Here is a 22226-nt window from a genome sequence, read left to right as displayed (position 1 = left end):
GATTCAATCGAAAACACTTCGATAGAATCGAAGGTGCACTCAAAGCCAATTCGATTAATTGAGAATTTTGGGAATTTTCAAGCCAAACTTGCTGGACAGTTTCAGACCAAACTTCAAATCAATTGAAGACCCTTCAATAGAATTAAAGTTTTACGCAGATTTTACACGGATTACGTAAATTTGAGGCTATTTGCGGATTTTTCCAAGTTGGTGTGAAAGTTGGAGTTCCCCAACTATAAATAGAAGTCCCTAAGATGCTCCAAAGCATCTTCTAGGGTTTAGAAAGGGAAAGGAGGCCTAGGTGGAGTGCTGACGACGTTCTTCTACTTCAATTTCTTCATGGGTTCTAGTAGATTTTTCTATTTTTCTTATGTTTTTAAGTTAGTTATGACTAGTTAATCTCTTAGCTAGGGCTAAGAGGTGAAGCTTGTAGTGTGTTGGGATGTTTATCTTGCTTTGATTATTATTTATGTTAAACTTCATTGATTTCAAGTTTGAATTTAAGGAATATTTTTATTTTTCTATGATTTATTATGATTCAAATTATAATAGATGTTGTGATAGCTTTGGATATCTTCTTTTCCTGTTTTGAGATTGTGAGATTGGTAAATCATATTGTTCACTATCATCTCCTGGGCATGGTAGGGTGATGGAATCCCTTCCAATCATCACAATTCTCCTCCATTGAGAATTAGGTCAATGAAAAGTTCAGATTGTGCTTCAATCGGATAGGATAGGACTCCAATTCCAGTTGTGTTTATTGAATCAAGCAAGGTAACATCTTGGTAGCTACAAGTGGACCCTTGTCACTCTAGTTCCCTTTTAATATTTGATAAATTCTTCACAATTACTCTCTTTTATTTAGATTTTAGATTTAGATCTTCTTCTAATTCTAGTTTTAGTTCTTTTCAGAATACGTACAAGTTTAATCCCTGTGGATTCGACCTTGGTCTCACCTAGCTATTACTACATCGCGACCCTACACTTGGGGTTGTGAACATTTAGTGCGACTGAACATGCCTGAATTTCGGTCCTTTCACCCATTATATATTTATACTTTGGAAGATAGGGTCATAAGGTATTCTTATAAAATTTTGAGGCATCTTTATTATGAGCTTTTAGGTCAAGAAATGGCTAATGGTATTTGGTTCCTAAGGTATTGTACCATGGCGCAGCGATCTTACCTTTCTTTGCACTTTGGTTTCTGCAAGCCCTCAAGTCTTCTTAATTCTTTAATCATCCACGGGGCTCATCTGGACTTGACACATGTAATTGACAAACTTTTACACTTACAATCTCCCCATTTGTCAATTACATGACAAAACCTAACCTAGACTCTTGTTATGGTCAAAGGCCAATGAACATCAATGTTAAACCTAAGAACTTATAATAATTACATGCCGTGTTAATGATGTACATTGATAAATACAATATCTTTGATATGATTTAAATTTTCATACTAGCTCCCCTCAATTCCTGCATGACCTTGTACCAAAGATTGCCTGCAAAAAGATAATTTGGCAATTTGGTGGGAGTTGTGTCCCCCTTTTTGTGAGAAATTAACAAATGGATGTTAATAATCAATAAATATAGACAATATGCACAAGATAGTTCCATATAATGAAAAGGAATTTAGATAGAAATGTATAGATATATGTATACAAAGAGGCACAGAAAATATGTTTATATCATTAGCAATTTTTCTAAAATGATCCATGATAAGGCAGGATCCACCTATAGCTTCATACAACCTAAAAAACAACAACTAACTATATAATAAACATCAATGACCGAGCTGGTAAAAAAGAATACACACTATTATTTTTCTCCTCAAAAGAAAACCATGTGTCAATGTTTAGGAACCGTGACTGATCTAACTAGGTGGTCTGGGTGTGGTGATGTTGTCGTGCTAGCAGAATAAATGGGCAATGATGCTCTGGATGGCATGTTAAAGGAGTGACACAACTGCTCTAGTTGCGACTGTCTCTCAAGAAGCTGCATCCACTGAACTTTGATATGAGTGATGCGAGTTAGAAGATCATGCATAGAGGCAGAAGCTGAAGTAGGGTTTGTAGTAGTCACAGAGGTACTGGGTTGACGATTAGCTCCTCATCAATATCTGCAATAGAGTCGTGGACTGGAGGATCAGCCTAAGGATACTTGAGTTTGAGATGATCCATAATCCGTGTGCTAAGAAAGATTCATCTACTAGATGCAGTGCACATCGAACATAGGGGCAGTGATGGGTAAGTCCTCGGGTTCTCAAAAGCCACAGTCAAGTGTTATATGACACATTAACTGACCGAAGAGTATCCTAATATAGTTGGACTCAAAGATGAAGACCAACTGATGAAAGATCATCATAAAAAGGCATATCAGCTCATTTTTCCCTAGATTGTACAAGGTTTCGACATAAGGTCAGAGTGATTTTGAGCCACTGATAGAGGTTCGATGCAAAAATGAGATGATTGATGCAATAATGAGCTGACATGTTAGAAGCACGTAGTGCATTCCATTATGTCACAGGACATTTTCCCTATTACAGAGAAATTTGGTCCACATAACCCCCTTTGCCTCAAATGAGAGTCGTAATCCAGTGGGCCGGTCAGGCCATAGGGGAACCTTGATAAATCAAGAAATAAGGGCAGGAGTAATGGCAGTCACCCAACCCTTGCATTGAAATTAAACATTAGTAAATCTTCATCATTTGGAGGGATACACCAGGACATGAACAACCTAATGAGATTGGCATTGAAGGGACCCCCAAAAGAGATGTTGGGTTTCTGCCCCCATCGTGATATGATGTTATACACATTGTAGGCTTTCAAATAGTCTCAGTCGACATCACATTCGCAAATAACTTTGCGTTTGGCGAATTAAGTGTCATTTGGGTTAGGGGGCCGGATGCGGATTTGGACCATGAGAAGTAATGGGAGAAGATGGACCAGTCTCGGTACTTAGGTAAAGGTCCGGCTCCTTTTGAGTGTGAGTTGCTTGGTCCTCACATGGGGGGAGGGATCTACCTCATGCTTCTTTTTTAAACGGATTTCTTGGAGAGAAGATGAGGCATGACTTGACAGTTTTGGGAAAACCAAATTAAAATATGTAAGAGAAGAACAAATGGGTTTTAGCAAGGTAGGACAGGATGCAACTTACCCGAGAATTGATCAAGAAATGAAAGCTTTAGGAGGGGAAGAGTCCTCCAACCGAACCCATGAGGAAGAAGAGAAAAATGCTTTGATTTAGAAGATGAAAAGTGTGAGAGAAATTTCAAGCAAGTGGGATTTTAAATCCCTCTGCTTGACCTAATTTCGGTCGCACTGAACGCTATATTTGGTCACACCGAAGGTGAAGTTCGTTCACATCGAAAATGGAATTCGATGGCACCGAAGGCATCCAAAAATTTAGTTTTCATACACTAGCCTAGGTGACCCAGTCATTTGAACACTTTGACTATATGGGTTCCAAAACAAAAGACACAATTGAGGCTTTAATCATCAAATTTAACTATTAGGTGCTCTATATGAGGCTATAAAGTCCTCAGATCTATTAATGATACTCTTAAAGTTGATGGAGTAACTATATTGCACATACCCCAATAGACTTTTGGGGGTCTTTAAATCAATTTGTGTCCAAGGGTTTCTTCAATATATCAACTAATTGCCTCTCAGTAGGCACATAATCCAGTGAAATGATGTTCTCCTCAATTAGCACTCTAATGAAATGGTATCGGATATTGGACAAGATTCTTGGATATATTGATAGTATTAGTGCACTGATTTTTGCACCATATTTGTCAATCATGTGAATCATTATGTCATGTAGTCGGTTGAGCCTTTGGATAGTGAAGACCGAAGACACAAGTGAAGATGACGCATCAAGAAGCAAAGAACAGGTAAAATAGGTGCCTTGGTGACCCTAACCCTTGACCCAAAACAACCTATATTCCTCTAAATGATATTGACCTAATAACAATACCTAATTGATCATCCCTTAGCCTTATGAGACTAAGAAAAACATAATAAATAATGCTAGAAGAGGTATAAAACTGTTATGTAAAAGATAGCCCACAGATAACATTTTTCGATGAGTCATCGATGGCATTGACCGCCATTGAAGCACCTTCGATGACATTGAAGGACAGCTTGATGACATCGTGTAAGACCCGACCCAAGTTCTTGCGTGGGCATGTGTGTGTAGGTATGCATTTCATTTCTCATGGTCTCGCGGTCCGACCGGTTGAATCCCGGCAATCCGCGACCTTTGGGTAGCATTTGCAGTCATCGTTGAGTCTGGTTACATTGACCTGACTCCGATCGACTCGAGATCTATGCCATCTCGTTCGTATCGTCGTTGTGGTTCCAACGATGCGTCTTGTGCGTTCATCCGACTTATAGATCAAAAGTTGTGAGCATTTCATCATGTGGCCCACTTTTTGTACAAAAGGATATGGACCACTCTTATGGCACAAGTTCCTATGCACACCACCCACACACACTACAATTTTTATGGAATAAACACTACCCATACCTAACCTACCATAGCAAACATTGTTTGTATCACCATAGGTCATGATTTCTTTCTCTAACCAAGGAGGGAGAGCAATGATGACTCTCCTACAACCCTCCCTTTCTCTCTCTCCTCCTTCATTCTCTCATTTTCCTCTTTCATGGTGGAATGTCCAGCCCTCCCTCTCTCAATTTCCAACAACTTCTCCTTCCTTTCTTCCTCCATCTAGCCACCACAAACGCATCTTGACCATTGAATCTTAAGGCTTGGAGCTTGGAGTACTTAGTGTTGGTGGTAGCTTGAAGATTCAAGGTGGGTGTTTTCCACAAATGCTAATCTCTCTTCCTTCTCTTATTTATTCTGTTTCTTCATGTAGGGAACAAGTGGGACCCACCAATCTATGGTGGGGATCCCATCTAACCCTTTAGATGTGCCTATTGGCCATCCATCATGCATGTGTTAATCCATGATGGGGCCATTCTCCATGGACCCCATCATGATGTGTTTCATGATCTCAGCCCTCCTAAGGTCATCTAGACCTTTGTTTTATGGTGGGGATGGCATCCCCACCTCAGATTTTTATTATGGAGGTCCATGCATGCATAGATCCATAGATGAGCAATTGCATAGTTGAATCTTCTTTGTACATAAGGGGTTTTTAGTGGCGAAACCCCTCTTGAATGGCCGATCTCCTCCTCTTATTTTCTCTATCTCTTTTATTCCTTCTCCCTAAATAATTGTTGGTCATGGTGGCCCACCTGATGTGCAAGGCACATCCAACCGTCCATCCTTGTTGGGATGTCCATATGTCCCATTTTCTGGACATGTGGAGATCCAACTTGTTGTCAATTCACAAATGTAAGGTTTGGATCATTCGGGAGTATGTCCCAAATGTGTGTGGCCCATCTAAGTGGCCACATCTTGATGTGCATGAAGATTATTTTGCTGGAATTTTAATTGTGGACTGCACTAGGCAGCTATATACCTTGCTGTCCATATTTTTTTTAGGGCCATGTTGCTAATTGTTTGGGCCCATGTGTTGCTTTGTTTTGAAGAAGATAAGGGTGGGTTATTGATATGTGAACCCCATCTTGATACATGCTAAAAATCTATCCCATGCAGCCCTTTTTGGGACATCCAAGGGCTGGGCCTAAGGGCCTGGACGGTCCAACATATGGGACCGTCCAGCTATGTTGGTGGAAGAGGGAAAGACCTCAGTGTGATCTGATTTTGGTAAGGTGGCCAACTGATGTGGACCCTACCTTGTTGTACAGTAATGGAGACACCCTTCCCTCCCTTTTTCCCTTGATTTGATGAGCATAGGTCCATTCCTTGGGTGATTTAAAAGGGGACAGCAATCTGTAATTGTTCTGCAACATTGCTATCCATAAATTGTATGAATTATTAAAAATACTTTCACTGCTCCAAAAAGTGTAAAATTTTGCAGAGAGGTGTCCTACTCATGATAAGACCCACCTACAAAATCTTGGGGCCAATGGACACCTGCACTCACCATGGTGGTGGCTGGACCAGCCCACTATAATATGGTGTCCATATCAGTCTAATTTTCAAGACAGATTAATTTATTTAAATGAATTAAAATATTTCTAGATGTCTAAAAATTTTGAAATTTTGTAAAAGTGTGGTCAACTCCCACCTACTAAATTTCAGGGCCAATGGACCCTTGTGCACATCGTGGAGAGGGCCGGACTAGCCCACCATGTTGGGACGTCCAGGTCTGTCTGATTTTCTGGATAAACTGTTTTGTTTAAATTAATTAAAACACTTATGAATATTCAAAAATTATGAAATTTTGTGAGGGTATGGCCTACACATGGAAGTATCACCCTACAAAATTTAGACCTAACGGACATTTGACCAGGCTGTGGTGCAGCCGGGAGTAGCCGTTAGGTAGGGATGCCCAGGCTGGGGGGTCCACCCTGCTTCGTGGGCCCACCTTGATGTGTTGTATATCCCACCACCCATCCACGTGAGGTCCTTAGGGGATTGATCATCCTCCATTTTTTTTGGTATTCAATTGGGGTCCATTGGGTGAATTTTTGGGCCAGATACCCCGGGCCCATAGGGCTGCCTACACATGGGACATCCTTGCCTTAGGCTACTGCTGGGCCTGCATTCCAACGGCCTGGCCCATTTGAATATCCTCTCTCATCTGGTGGGGCCCATAGTGATGTGTTTGGGCCATCAGGATTTAATTATACTAAGAAATACTTCTATTGTTGAACTCCAACTAACCCAGAAATTTGGGTGGGCTGGCATTTGGCATTAAGCCCAATAATTGTTGCCTATAGATGTTCTTTTAGGGTAGTATGGCCCACTAGATTTGAGGAGGATTTAAGTCAGTATCTTACCATCTTAATTTTATATATATATATATATTGGGCTTAATTAGTGCATGATTAAATGCCCATTCCAAATGGGATTCTTCTTGGGCTAGTCTCTTAGTTAAGTATGGGCCTTATAGCCTTGGTTGGGCTGAAACTTTTGATAGGCCCATTGAACCCTTAGGTCCTATATTTACTATGTCATTGTGATGGGTCTTATGGGCCAAATACTCAAGTAGTTGGGCCCTTGATTGCCCACTATAATAAATCCATACTTGGGCCGAGATGTGATGCCCAACTTACTTGTGTTAAAAATATAAGGATTTCCCATATGTTGGGATAATGGGCTGCCCATTAGGCCCACCACAATGACTGAACCCATGACCCTTATGGTTGAGCTCTAACCTTGCTTAAGGACCCACCAGGTTGCCTTTGTTTTGGGCTTAGTGTATGCCCCACTAGGCCATGGATTGATTGTGCCTTGGTCCTTTCTTCGCATACGTAGTAGGCTACCTTTTGAGACCCAGTTGAGGTTGAATGTCCTCCTTGGTGGCCCTAAGGTAGGCCCTTATAGGTGGTTAAAGGCCCACCTTCGGCCTGGCTAAGACCATTCCTCCTTAGGATTTTGACTCTCTTAGTTTGTGGGTCATCCCAAAGTACTGGGCTCCCACTAGAGGACTTTTGTTCTTCTTAGAATACCTATCTATGTGCCTAGAGCTTAACCCTCATTAGGATGGAGGATTTCATATTCCACAGGTAGCACACTTACATTTTTATGACCCATATGCATCATCTGTATGAATTAATTGTATTGTATGGTGGTCATTAAGAGATGGAGTTTCTCCCCTTGTGCACATTGAGTGCCTGAAACTTGTGCATGATCTGTGTGTGCGACTCATGCATTGGCATCATATTTCATGATGATACCGCCCTTACTTCATCAGGGCCTTGCATTCATAGGGACATTTGTGGATGGTCGCATGTGTGGACACTAAAAATATTACTTGAGCATATCGGGTGTATAGGATGCCCATGGGTAAAATTTTCAAAACTTTCATGATACCAAGGATCTGCTCCAATGCCGTGACCGGGTGGAATATATGAGCGCACGAGGGCCTTATACCGTTAGGCCGTGAGTCGGTTGGATAGGGGTGTGGCCTTACCTGCCTGGTGTGAGGAGACATTACTAGGTTGAGTCTGCCCAGCTCGTAAATGGGTCTGCTACTGTCAGGCCTTACTAGTGATTGGCTGTCCACAGGCGGGTAGTGAGTTCTCTTACGCTCGTTTGATTGTGCGGGGTTTGTAGAGCGGCAGTCATTTAGTAGTGAAATGGACCTCGATGATTTCCTTATGATTGGAAATATACTTGACATATGGTTTGGTTATGAGCACTAGCATTACTTGTATCGCATGAGCATTGGCTGTGTAAACCCCTTCATGTATTGCCTTGGTATGGCTCCCAGTGCTCATAGCATGGTATTCATGATAAGCCTTAGTAAGGATAGTGATATTCTCATTGAGCATGTTCTTTCCCCGTACCTCTTGTTATTCTTCTGTGCATCATTAACACACACATTCACCACCCTCTAAGCTTCTATAAGCTTATGCACAATTGATGCGTGCACGTGATCTTAGACAGGCGTCGTAGAGGTAGAGCTGGAGTAGAGTTGAACTTGAGGACTCCAGTGTTGCTGATTTCTCTCTCTTTTCCTATTATCTAATGTATGTCCTTTTGGGCTTGATGTAAACTTATAAAATTTTAAATTCTTAGTGGATTTTATGATGTGTGCCCTTTATTATTCTCAGATATACTTGCTATGATCTTAGGTATGCTCGTATTGGAATGATTATACTGCTATGGAAATCTTCCTTGTAGGATCTTAGGATCGGAACCTACCTCAAGAGTTAAGAATGGGGTACTACGGAAGCTGTTACGGCCAGAACCGGCCATCGAATTCCTTGTGAGTCTAGTTACCGAGTCTGGGGCGTGACACATCGATAGAGAGTTGGAATTGTCTAACAACCAATTGAATTTTTTCCTGACTTTCTCGATGGCATCGAAGGGTAATCGATGACATCAATTGAGAGTCTGAATTGTCCAGTGAGAATTTGAATTATTTCTCTGACTTTCTCAATGGTATCGAGGACACCTTCGATGACATCGAAAGTTAAGTTTGATGACATCAAAATTGGTCTAGATATGCCTAGCAAGAAATCATCATTTATTATCTGGATTGTTTGATGACATCGGGGAATCTTCGATGACATTTACAGAGCCATTTTTTTGCTTATTTTTTATTGTTAGAACTCGAACTTTTTATAGAGGGCATTCGGTTCTTGGGCACTTTGATGGGTTTTTGGAGTAACAGAATGTAGAGTGATTCCATATTCATATCTCTCATCTCTATACTCTATTATATGGTGTTCTAAGCACTCTTCCTTGAGATTCATACTCATATGAGGATTCCAACCTCTGCATTGAAAATATGCTTGAACCCTTTCATATCCTAGGGATTGAACTTAAGATATCTTGGCAAACGATTGTCCAAATCATTTAAGAGACCCATCTAGGTGAATCCCTTATGAAAAACAACTTCTCATTAGTTATAGGAGATTTAACCAACCTCCCATCACCTTGTTCACCTTGGAGGAGCATCACATGCAATGTGATTTTAATCTTGGAACTAAAACCTTGGTAAAGCAATGACATCATGATCGGGGAGCATCGGAGAGCTGATCAAAACATAGGAGAGCGGAGATCAAGCAACCCAAGAAGGCACTACAAAAGGAGGTCAATCCGACAAGTAAGTTGTCAATTGTAAGAGTCTAAGTTTACTCTCTTTCCTTTTGTCGGATTGAGGGTAAGAGTTTGTAAACCCAAACTCGAATTAGATTCTTGTGTAGGACCTTAGCCTTTGTGTAGGGCCTAAATTTCAGGTTCTTTTGTAGGACCTTGGCTCTTGTGTAGGGCCTAAACCATTGGGTTCTTGTGTAAGACTTTGGCTTGGGAGTAGAGCTTAAATTTTTAGGTTCTTGTATAGGACCTTGTCTCTTACGTAGGGCCTAAATCTCTGGGTTCTTGTTTAAGACATTGGCTCAGGAGTAGATCCTAAATCTTAGAGTCCTTATGTAGGGCTGTAAAGGTTAGAGATGAACCTAATTTAAAACCTCCGATAGTGAAATCCGATATACTAATGGGTTGAGTGCGTCCAGCGGGAGTGGAGTAGGCAAGTAGCCAAACCACTACATATGATTGTGTTTGGGATTGTCTTTTGGGCAATTATTTAATTATACTTATGAGTTTAAATGTTTTACATTATACATGCATGATTAGATGAACGCTTAGTGATTGATAGGTAGCACATCCCACGCACACATATACACTCTATTGATATAGATTAATTGCTTCTTTGCACCTCATTTGTAGTCTATGTGATTGGACCTTCTATGGGCTTGGAAGCCTTAGAGTTAAATTGTCTTATTTAGTTTAATTGTTAATTAGTTTAAGTTAAAAAATTATTATTTTAAATAGGTCCTAATCACCCCCTTTAGTACTAGCATTTATTCCTTAGCTCCGCTAAGCTTCCGTAAAGCACAACCGAGGTAATCGCATTATGCCACAAACACAATTTCAGATGGTAATTGTATTATCGCAGAATAGTGTCATTATATCCTACTTACTTTTGTAATCCATCAACATTTGCTTCATCCATAAAAGCTAGGTGTAACAACTATCGGCTACAATGTACTTGGCTTCTGCAGTGGATAAAGAGATGGATTTTTGTTTTTTGCGATGCCATGATACTAAGCAGTTTTCAATGTAAAAGCAATCGTCACTAGTAGATTTTCTATCATCTATGTTTCCAGCCCCGTCAGCATTTGAGTACCTTATAATTGTTGTTGAAGTATCGAATAGGGACCGGAGGCCAAAACCATAGTCCCAGCGACATACCGATGGATCCTTTTTACAGCACTCAGATGTGATTCTTTAGGATCAGCTTGAAATTGGGCACTTGCTCCTACACTAAATGTTATATCAGGCCTGCTGGTTGTGAAATATAGGAGACTGCTAATCATACTTTGTTACAAGTGTTGATCCACACTTTTCCCATATATATCTTTAGACATTTTTAGTGTGGTACTCATAGGCATGTGATGATTTGGACCAGACTCAAGTTCAAACTATTTCATTAATTCGTTATCATACTTGTTATGACTCACAAAAATATCATTTCCTAGCTACTTGACCTTAGTCTTAGAAAGAAAATTCAGCTCACCCGCCATGGTCATTTCAAATTCTGACTGCATCAAGTGAGTAAAATGATGAGCCATCTCCTCACATGTGGAACCAAAGACTATATCATCCACATAAATTTGGGCTATAAGAATGGAATCGCTGATCTTCTTAACACAGAGTGTTTTACCCCTACCCCTTTAAAAAATCTTGGTTGATAAGAATTGCGTCAATCTTTCGTACCAAGCATGATGGGCTTGTTTTGTACTATAAAGTGCTTTCCTTATTCTATATACCTGATGAGGATATTTCGGGTCGACAAAACCTTTTGGTTGTTCTACATAGGCTTCTTCCTCAAGTATACCATTCAAGAAGGCACTTTTTACTAGGGCTAAAAGTTGAGTGGGTTGAACCCGACCAACCCGTGATCGACCCGACATTGGGTTGGGCTTGGGCAAGATGTATCAAGTCTGATCTCAGGCTTGGGCTATACAAAGACCAACCCGATAAAACTTGGGTCGGGCTCGGGTTGAGGTCTTGGGTTGCCCGACTTAACCCAAACCTGATCAATATATAAGTTACTTATAAATTATAATTGAGTGTGGATCGTATGTGTTGAAGACATAAGAAATTCTGGTGCTATCGGGTCTCATTGGTCCACATCATTTCAGATGACTCAAGCTAGCAAGAAATGTAGGATTTCTCTCGCCCAAATAGATTGTGTGATACACAACACAACTTTTAAATGAGTAGTTGTCCTATATTTTAACTTGTTTGTTTAGAATAAATGATGTTCTTTACTATAAATAACTATATATATAATTAATAAAATTATAGATATAAAAAAATAAGACATGTATTGAAATATAATAAACTAATGCAATCATTAAAATATTAACATGCATCCACCCGATCAACCTGACCGAACCCACTTGGGTTGAGAATTCCCAACCCGAGGTTGGGTTGGGTTGGGTTAGGGTTGAGGTAAAAGAACCTTGGGTTGGGCTAGGGTTGAGCACCAACCCGACCCAACCCGCCTGACTTTCAGGCCTACTTTTTACATCCATCTGAAATAACTTGCTCACATCAGATGATAGACCATAGATCCAATCCATCAATCAAAACAACAACACCAAATTGATGCCCTAGCCCAAGGATCAAGTTTATCCACTTGTCAGGTGGGCCATAGTTTGTAATAAAAAAAATAAATAAATAAAAACTTATGGCAATAAAAAACTTAGCCCATCCACCTTTTTCAATATTCGGGCATACATGCTAAGTGGACCAAATTTATTTTTGGAAAAAACTGTACAAGGTTGAACCAACCTGATGAATGAACTGGATCTTGCACCTATGTGCTATGTTGGCACGTGTGCCATGTACATGTGCTTTATTTTGGATGCCTTTGCACTTAGCAAAGCTCCTAACTAATTTCACTTGGTTTAATGACTTGAATTTGGGAACAAAACTGTCTTGGATATCTTTTCTATGTTCTGCTCCACAAGAAAAGGAAATGGCTTTTCTTTTCTTGGATACGAGATTTGAATTAGAAATAGATTTGAAAATATAACAGTTTGGGAGTGATCTTATTTGTGTTATTTCATATGAATTTTTGGAATGAAATGAAAATAGAACTATTTTGTTTTCACGTCATTCAAATGTTGTTTCTCATGAAATTGATTGCCAAAAAATAGCTATGCTTTTTATTTTCTCCTCTTCATTGGGTGTATGTGTGTGTAAAAAATCTAGTGACTTTCTTATGTTTTTTCTTTATAATATAATGTGCATGGCTTACATGTTCAATGCATTAAGCATCTATTATAAAATTACCAATTCAAAAGTAATTATTGCCTGCAGTGTCACAGGGGAAGTCCGGTGGTTTTCATCAGCCTACAACCACTGGGAGTTCATAATGTCCTCAACCAATTAGTGGTGAGTGGGTCATTATACCAACTTCTACACTTTCTGTATTTTCTAGGATTTAAGGGGGTTATACTCAGGGAGTTCGTTTGGTGCTACAATGGACACCCGGACTATAGCAGGTAAAGAAAGATTCATATTTAATTGAATATTTGAATTTTTCTTTCAACCAGGTGCATCATAGCTTTTTTTATTTGCAAAAAATTTAGCGACAGGCCAAAATCGTCGCTAATGTTTGAAAGTAAAAAATTGGCAATGATTTTGAAGTCTGACGCTTTTCCTAGTATTAGCAACGGACCTAATTCATCTCAATTTTTTAGAACGGCGAATAGAAACCATCGCTAAATTGGGCTTTCCTCAAGTTTTGTGATGAATACAAGCTGTTGTTAATGGTGACAGACGAAATCCGTCACAATTTAGCAACAGATGGATCCATCAGTTATTTGAGTTTTGTGAAAGATTTGGCACTAACCAAGTACGTTACTAATTATGTTTTGCATATATATATATATATATATATATATATATATATATATATATATATATATATATATATATATATATTTCACTGGTTTGTAGTGCTAATATGGTCACATGCAAATTTCTAAACAATCCCCTAATCTCTAGTAAGAGATTTTGTATACCCCAAGTGAAAGCTAAATCGTACCGTTCATTTGCCTTTTTCATTCATAACAATTTTAATGAACAAAAACATATATCAATACAAATCCAGAATTATCTGTAGTATTTATAAACTCCTACAAATCCAAAAAATCATATGAGTGATGATGCATTGATTAGTAGTTATTTAGAGATTATAAGCTCCTGATGATCCCCAATCCTCTCTTTATGATAACAAACCTTAAATTAATAGCTTTTAAACTATATAAATCTCTTTCATAATTGAGAGGAACATTGTCTAAGGCCCATCACCGGCTTTGTGGAAGGTGTTAACCTTTATTTTCAAGGATGAAGTTGTCTAAATTGCACTCTTTTGCATAACAACCTTCATGGCATGAAAATAAAACGTGAAGTGGACTTCAAGCTGATGAGGCATCTACTCTAATCTAAATTACACTACAATTAGTTTCACTGAATGGTGTGTTCGTATTTGAGCATAATGAAGGGGTCCCTACTCATGACTCAGTGGTAGACCATGGGGGTTTTAACACTGAGGTCATGGGTTCGAGTACCCATGTGGGTGTGATGTGCGCATGTTAAAAAATGTGAGCTCATTTTCACCATTTTGTGGATCCACATTTGGATTCATCATATTTCCTGTGCATTCCTACCGTAGAAACTTTATCGCCCAAGTGCAGGTTGGGGCTACTACAACACAAAAAAACCGACTCCTACTCACCTATATATATTTACACAAGTAGTACTTTCCATAAAATTGGGTTAATAAATCACCTCATTAACCTTCAATATAACTAGTATGATGCTTATCTTAAATTGCCGGACTATTCTGCATATTAAGAGTTAGACATCATGAATCATGAACCCTTTGGTTGCACCATATGTCTTTCATTTTGAAGTTATCCTTTTCTTGTGGGATTTTCCTATGGAACCATACTCGATCTCCCATTATTCCATCATTTGTGACTTGAGGAATGGGTAGATGTTTCCCCCTCTTTCTTTTTTTTCTTTTTTTTTTAATAATAAAAATAAAAAATAAATTCTTGTTGGCACTTTATACACCATTATGAATCAACACCCACAACATTCGAACACAAAAAAACAACATCCTTTTATTTCTGGAAAGAAATGTATAATAGAATAATAAAATATAATGAAGGTATTTTAATGAGATCCAAAAGTAAATTGATTATAACTTTATACTATACATAAAATAAAAATTTTAACCTAAATTCTCCATTTTAACATCATCATTGAGTTTTTGGCTCCTTGCTTCTTGTATGAGATTTTAGACATGCGTGCATAGTGGCCTTGAATTGATGTACATTAATGCTCATGTGCATTAATTAAATTTATCTATGTTAGACAAGAAATTCTACATTTATTTTTCAGGTTTTTAAGTTAATTAAGCTTTATAAACATAACAATACTTTAAGTGGCCCATTTTATTGCAAAAGTAGTCAGTTGATCCTTTTGGCTTTTATCCTTTGATTCCGACTAATCAACTACTACATTTAGATTGCCATTATTCCTAGAATCTCTCTTCCTTTCTTAAGTTAATCCCTCTAGAGGAGTTTGTGATGTGAACACTCTTTAATCGATCATATTTAAATCTTTCTTCTTATACACACTGTGTGATCAACATAATGAATGTTAATTTTTCCTTTTGTGTGTTGTGTAATTGACCTTGAATGTATTAAAACTAGAATGAAGAGAAAGAAGAACATAATAGGCTCTCAAGCCGTTAGATATATTTAGCTAGAATGCCATGATTTTAGAGGCAAATCAACCGTCTTCATAGTGTGCTTCCTGTAATATCCTAGATCCTCGTGACCCATTTTGCATGTGAGAAGCATTCCCAGTCAAGTCCCGATAACCTCAAGTACATGCATGCACTTGCCCATGCCCTTGCACACGTATAACCCGATGACCCCACACATATGTGCGCATGCCCCCATGAGGAAGAGCACGACCCTTGAGTGCATAGTTCTCACTCTCACACTCGAACAGCCCCGAAAGTGCACGCGTGAAGAACCAAAAAGTCCATTTGCGAGAATAACCTTTGAAAATAGTGGGGATGGGCCTCTTTACTCCTCTTTTAGGTGGGCTTCGGACCAACTCAAGCCCACTAGCCCAAGCCCTTTAGCCCACACAACAATCTTCAATTATTCTCTCTTACATCACACTCCCCTGACACCTCCATTCACTCACTATTTCCACTACCACATCCTTGCACTCTCCTTATGCCACATCACCCCATGCATGCCACTTCACATTCACATACGTGCGTGCATTCTCTACACATGTCACCTCACCCTCTACTACCTCTCTTGACAATGCATTCACACATTCCACTCACCCTCTTTCTAACCTGGATTAAAATAAGAAACCCCCTCTCCTTAATCCAAGAGTAGTCTCTAGTAAATAAGGGTCTCTAACCTAAACTAGTAGCATTTTTTTATAAATAAATAAATAATAATAAAATCCACCAAGGGAGAGAAAGAGAGAAAGAAAAGAAAGAACGAAAAGAGAAGGAAAGAAAAGACGAAAGAAGAAAAGGAAGAGAGAAAAGGAAGAGAGAAAAGAGAGAAGGAAGAGAGAGAAAGGAAAGGAGGAAAGAAACGGAAAAATAAAGGAGATCGAACAAACCGAAACCGGCCGACCCCTTGCACTTGTCATGCGCACCTGACCCAAAACCCAATGATTTTTTTTGCCAGTACATCCCCCACACACAACGCTTTCTTTCACCCCTTTTTCCCACTTTCTTTTCTACCATTTTGAAGGAGTGGAACCCACAAGCAAGCGAGCCACACTGTCTAGACTGCGTGTTGTTATACACGGTGTCCACACAGTGTGCGCTCATTGTCAGGTCTGCCCCGGCTCCATTGGCAGCCGTCTTGATGTGTATAGACTATCCAACCTGTTGATGAGGTCTTACAGACCCCTGACCCTGAGGGGAAAACAAAAATCAGCTTGATCAGAAACTTGGGCGGACCCACTTACTAGACGTGTCCAGCAGGTGGGGCCCACTAAAACCCCCTGGTGGCCCCTAAGAAAACTAACACCCACGAACGCACACACCCTCATACACATGCACACACCTAAAAGAAAAAATAAAACATATAAAATATATATATATATATATATATATATATATATATATATATATATATATATATATATATAATGTATGTGCTTAACGTGCCGCTGTCCCTGCTGCTGGGCACCCAGCGCGGGGTATGTACCCGCGCCCTTCACCCCTTTTTTGTAGCACGTGTGGGGTGGGCCCACCTCATTAATGCGATCCATCCCTGGACCATACATAACTTTAAAAACAACATAAAAAATGCCCTGCGTTCAGCAGCAGCAGCAGGAGGGGGGACGCTGCTGCTGAAAGCTTGATAACCGTGTTACATTCACTCCCTACACCCGTTTGGGTGGGCACTTGTGGGGTGGGCCCACCAGGTCAGTGGGACCCACCCCTGGTATTAAAAAAAAAAAAAAAAAACGATGAAGCAGAGACGTATCTCAAATGGACCATATCATAAGAAATGGTGGTGATTGAATCCCACCGTTAGAAACTTCCTTGGGCCACATGGGTCCGTGTGGGCCCCACCTTGATGTATATATATGTTGTATATGCATGCCATCCATCATCAGGGGCTGCCATGTTTTATGTGTTTTATCTACGCCATCTAACCGTTGCTGGCCCAATATGGTCCAACAACCTGGACCACCCAGGGGCCCATTGGCCACCCGTTACGGTCGGGTTTGCTGGGCCTAGAGGCTGTAAGCACTGCATTATGTATATGTTTTATGTCGACACCATCCATCTGTTTAAATCAGCCCACGCTAGGGCATGATTCCAGAAATGAAGCAGGTCCAATTGAAGTGGGCCACACCTTAATGCACCACTATCCAGCGGCATGTTGGCCCCCCTAGTGGGCCCCACAACTATGTTTATTTTGTCATCTAACTTGTTCATAAGGCCCACATACCTGGATGTTGGGACGACACAAACATCAGCTTGGGTCAAGACTTTTGTGGCCCATTTTGGGGTAATCCATAATGTCCAAACTGGACAGTGGACCGCGCCCACCGTAGGGGCCATGCTCGCTGTCCAGAGAGGACAGTGGGCCCCACTTTTACTGAAAAACCTCCATAGGCTTCGTTCGGGGTAGCTGACCCTGTTGTGATTTTATTGTATGACCATGTGTGCGGCCACGACGGTGTAAACTTGTGGTGTATTGGTTAGTAATTGCTAGGATGCAAATGTGTAAGTGTGCAGCCGTTTAAGTACGTGAATTGTGTAGTGCACTGATTTTTGTATCTATTTGTCAATCATGTGAGTTTAGTGTCAGTGAGTCTGTTCAACTCTTGGAAGCTGATGACCAAAGACACAAGAGGAAAAGAAGCATCGAGAAGTAATGAATAGGTAAATTAAGATGCCTTAGTAACCCTAACCGTATATTCAAAAAAACCTAACCTCTAAATGATCATATCTTAATAGGTAAACCTTTGATCGATTATTACATGGCCTTAGGAGTCAAATTAGAACATAATAAGATAGGCTAAAAGAAGAGTAAAACTATTGTAAACCAAACTACCAAAAACAACAGACTTTTGAGCAAAGTTCAATCTACCTTAATCGATCGAGTCGATCGTTCAAAGGTGGAGCTCGATCGTTCGAACATGGCCAAAACTATCCAGCGAGTTTTGTGGCCTATTTCAATGAAGTTCAATTGATCGAAAGCCCTTAGTCGATAATTGAACTGAATAGTTGACAACCTCAAGTATATAGCTGCTATATAATAATAACTCAGTAAGACCAAAGTCGATCCACAGAGAATTTAGTGACTCTACCAAAAAAACGAGCAAATGCTGCGGACTATGTAGGTTTTTAGCTACAGATTTAATCTATAGCTATATTACTACAGATTTAATTCATAGCTAAAACCTACTTAATCTGTAGCTAAAACATACCTCCCCTATTGGACTTTATTAGAGACTGATGATGCTTAAGGAGCTCCATGGGGCCCATTGCAATATATTTGTTTTATCTAATCCGTCCATCAAGTTTAAAATAATATTTCAGTACAAGAGCTTAAAAAGTAGAAAGATCAAAAGTTTAAGTGGATCACACCATAAGAAACAATGAAAAATATATTTATATTGTTAATATATGGTGTGGTCCGTATACATCTTCGTTCTAACTCATTTTTTGGATAATCCCTAAAAAGGAGCTGTTAAAATGAATGGACGGAGTGGATAGATAAAATACACAATGGTGGGCCCCACAAGTTCGAAAATAAATCAAGATGGTGATGTCCGTCACCCCTAAAACTCAATACTACCCGCGCTCCTCTACCACGCGCACCCAAATTCCCAAAACCAAAACCCCCTGCTCTCGCACTCACCCTCTCCCTTTCCCTCGCCCTCTCGCGATCTCTCGCACTCCCTCATCCTCTCTCTATCACTCAGTCCCATTTCCCTCTCTCTGTTTCCCAACCTCTCTATCTCTCTCGCCAGGGTTTTCAAAACCCCATGTCGCCGCAAACTCAGCATTGATCTATGAGCACATTCCGTGTTAAGGTTTTCGAAACCCCTTTCATCCAACCCTCGTCACTGCCTCGGCTCATCCACCACCTGCAACCCCTGTGACCATAGCCTTCGTCCACAGCCACCGGCCCTGTTCGTGTTTGCGGCGATTCTGCACATGGGATTGTAGAAACTCACGATTTCTGGATTCGATTGAAAATCGAAGCAAGGAGAAATGCGATTTGAGAGAGAGAGAGAGAGAGAGAGAGAGAGAGAGAGAGTCTTTACCGAATGAGAAGATTGAGAAGCCACTGGTCAGGTACGAACATGCCGCTCTTGCGAAGAAAGGGGAAGACTATTTCCTGATAAAACCGGATTGTCAGAGGATTCCTGGGAACCCTGCGACATCATTTTCTGTGTTTGCGGTAGTCTCTTCACTTCTCTCTGTTACTCATATCATCCAGAGTACTCTTGTATATGAGGAAAAACACAATGCTTAGGTTGGATCAGGGACTTTTATGTTTGTTAAAAATTGGACATGCCTTTCAGTGATCCAGCTAGTTCATTTGGTGGTACTCACCGTGGAAGGTTGATGTGGCAAAGAATTGTAGTTTTCCTTGTGATGGTCCTCGATGAGATGGGACTTGTGATATTTCAACTTCAGATGCATGTACAATCTTAGCTGTGCAATAATTTTCCTGGACATGGGCAGTTGCAAAGAAAATATAGCCAATGTCACAATGCAATGGCAAGATGTACTCTAACCGGATGGCTGGGACTCTTTGATGGAAGAGATTTTTGGTCCATTGCCCATCCTCAGGTGAATGATCTGGATCACTAGAAGATGAACCTCACTTGTACGAATTTCTAGAGTGAATGAAAATGCTAGCATTTTGGCCGGCCATTGTACACTAGCCCCATATATATACCCTTCAGTTCTTTAAATTTGGAATTGGTTGATAGATCTTTGATGGGCACAATGGTGTATCTGCTGTTGTATTCTCAAAAGAGAATTTGTTGAATCATGTTATGAGCGCGATTCCTCAAGGAATTGATAGTGAAGAGTGGCTTCAAGCCCTTCCTCGAGTACTAGTTGCTGGTTTCATGAAAACTGACATAGACTTTCAGCGAAAAGGCACGTGTTGAATACATACTCCTTTTGTGCTTCTTTATTCTTCATTGCATCTTATATTATTTTGTGTTATTGGTATCAATGTTCATAACAGGGGAGACTTCTGGGACTACAGTTACCTTTGTTGTGGTTGATGGATTGACTATGACAGTTGCATCAGTTGGGGATTCTCCATGCATTTTAGATACTCAGGGTGGTGTGGTTTCTCTGCTGATGGTTGATCACAGGCTTGAAGAGAATGCTGAAGAGAGAGAACGTGTGACTGCAAGTGGGGGTGAAGTGGGTAGGCTCAATGTTTGTGGGGGTACCGAGGTAGTGCATCTGTTGAACTATTTAATATTCCTGACTAAAATGTTACTTAGTTGGAAAGTGATCCTTCATATATCTTAGAATTTGTTCTTTTAAGGAGTCTTCAATTTCTTATGTGACACATAGGTGGGCCCCTTAAGGTGCTGGCGTGGTGGGTTATGCCTTTCTAGATCGATTGGTGATACTGATGTGGGTGACTTCATTGTCCCGATACCACATGTTAAGCAAGTGAAGGTGAGTTCGCATTGAGTGTTTCACATTTGCCTTCTAATACTGTGATTTTGATCTTCATGAGTCACAATGGTTTTGTCCTTTTGCCCTTTTGACCTATTTATTTTGATGTTTAGCTTTCAAATTTTAGGGGGAGGCTGATAATTGCTTTTGATGGCATATGGGATGCCTTACCATCTGAGACGGCTGCACATTCTTGTCGTGGATTACTTGCAGAGCTTGCTGCGAAGATGGTTGTTAAGGAAGCTTTAAGGTCAAGGGGCCTGAAAGATGATACAACCTGCGTAGTTGTTGACGTCATTCCTCCTGACTATTCCATTTTACCATCATCACCAAAAAAGAAGTAAAATGTGCTAAGTTCGCTTATGTTTGGGAAAAAGTTAAGTAATTCTGTGAATAAACCGGTGAACAAGCTTTCTTCTGTCAGGGCTGTTGAGGAACTATTTGAAGAGGGCTCTGCAATGCTTGCAAAAAGGTATGACTTCATAACCTATCTTGCTATGACGTTGCGGCAAATATGAATGTGAGTTATGACATAATGGTGTTGAATGTTGCTTCTACCATCCCCTTTTAGCATAAAAGTGCCCTTCAAACCATGACACATTTACACCAACAAAGGTGGTTTGTGATATGTGACACTTTTGCTGTAATCTCGTTTGTTAAACTTTAGGATTTCATATTTATGTTTAAATAGTTTTTTGTATCGAATTCTATCATTCTTCCATTAGATCTTTGAGAACCAATCACTTACAGCCACTTTTTTAGGAAATCAGTACCAAGAAAATGATAGGCACCATCATGGTGATGACCTTTCTCCAAAATCAGGAAGAGAAGATCACTAGGTGGGTTGGTGTGCACATTTATTCATACTGTAGGTTGTTCCATTGCCTGATGAGTGGACTGACCTGAATTTTGTGCCAGGTAAATCTCCACGGCACGACCTTCCTTTTTTATTGTACTGATGTGCTACAAAAGTGGCATGTTGAAAGGAAGGGTGTTATAGTCACCACAAGTTGTGGTACCTTGCCTGTAGGTGATCAGTTCCAAATCTTTAACCAGCTATAACTCTCAATTATTAAATGCTATTATTTATTATGGTTTAAAACATTATAGATTGGTTTGGTGCAATATAAGTGTTACTTGACATTATGAGTGACTTGGGGGCATGCATCCTTTTTTGCAAGGCTATTAGATTTTGTTTACCTTCATGAATTCAGTTATGGATACCTTTGAAATAGAAATTTTAGAATTTTGGAATGGACCCTCTTGAGGAGTTGTGTGTTCTGGAGGAAGTCTACACCCAGTGGCAAGTTTTCTATGATGAAGTTTCTTCCATGCCTCATCTTTGGGGGGTGGCTGTGGGGGGAAA

The 22226-nt window shown here is 40.0% G+C and overlaps 1 pseudogene; it reads left to right on the top strand.

Annotated features, from left to right (window-relative positions):
* The first annotated feature begins 20398 nt into the window (after nucleotides 1-20398).
* On the top strand, nucleotides 20399-21466 carry LOC131224987 (probable protein phosphatase 2C 33; annotated as a pseudogene).
* Nucleotides 21467-22226: the final 760 nt, after the last annotated feature.

Source organism: Magnolia sinica, chromosome 14, assembly GCF_029962835.1.
Source record: "Magnolia sinica isolate HGM2019 chromosome 14, MsV1, whole genome shotgun sequence".
Taxonomy (NCBI): Eukaryota; Viridiplantae; Streptophyta; class Magnoliopsida; order Magnoliales; family Magnoliaceae; genus Magnolia; species Magnolia sinica.
Note: the sequence above shows the minus strand (reverse complement) of the source record. Positions and strands in the feature narration are given on the sequence as shown.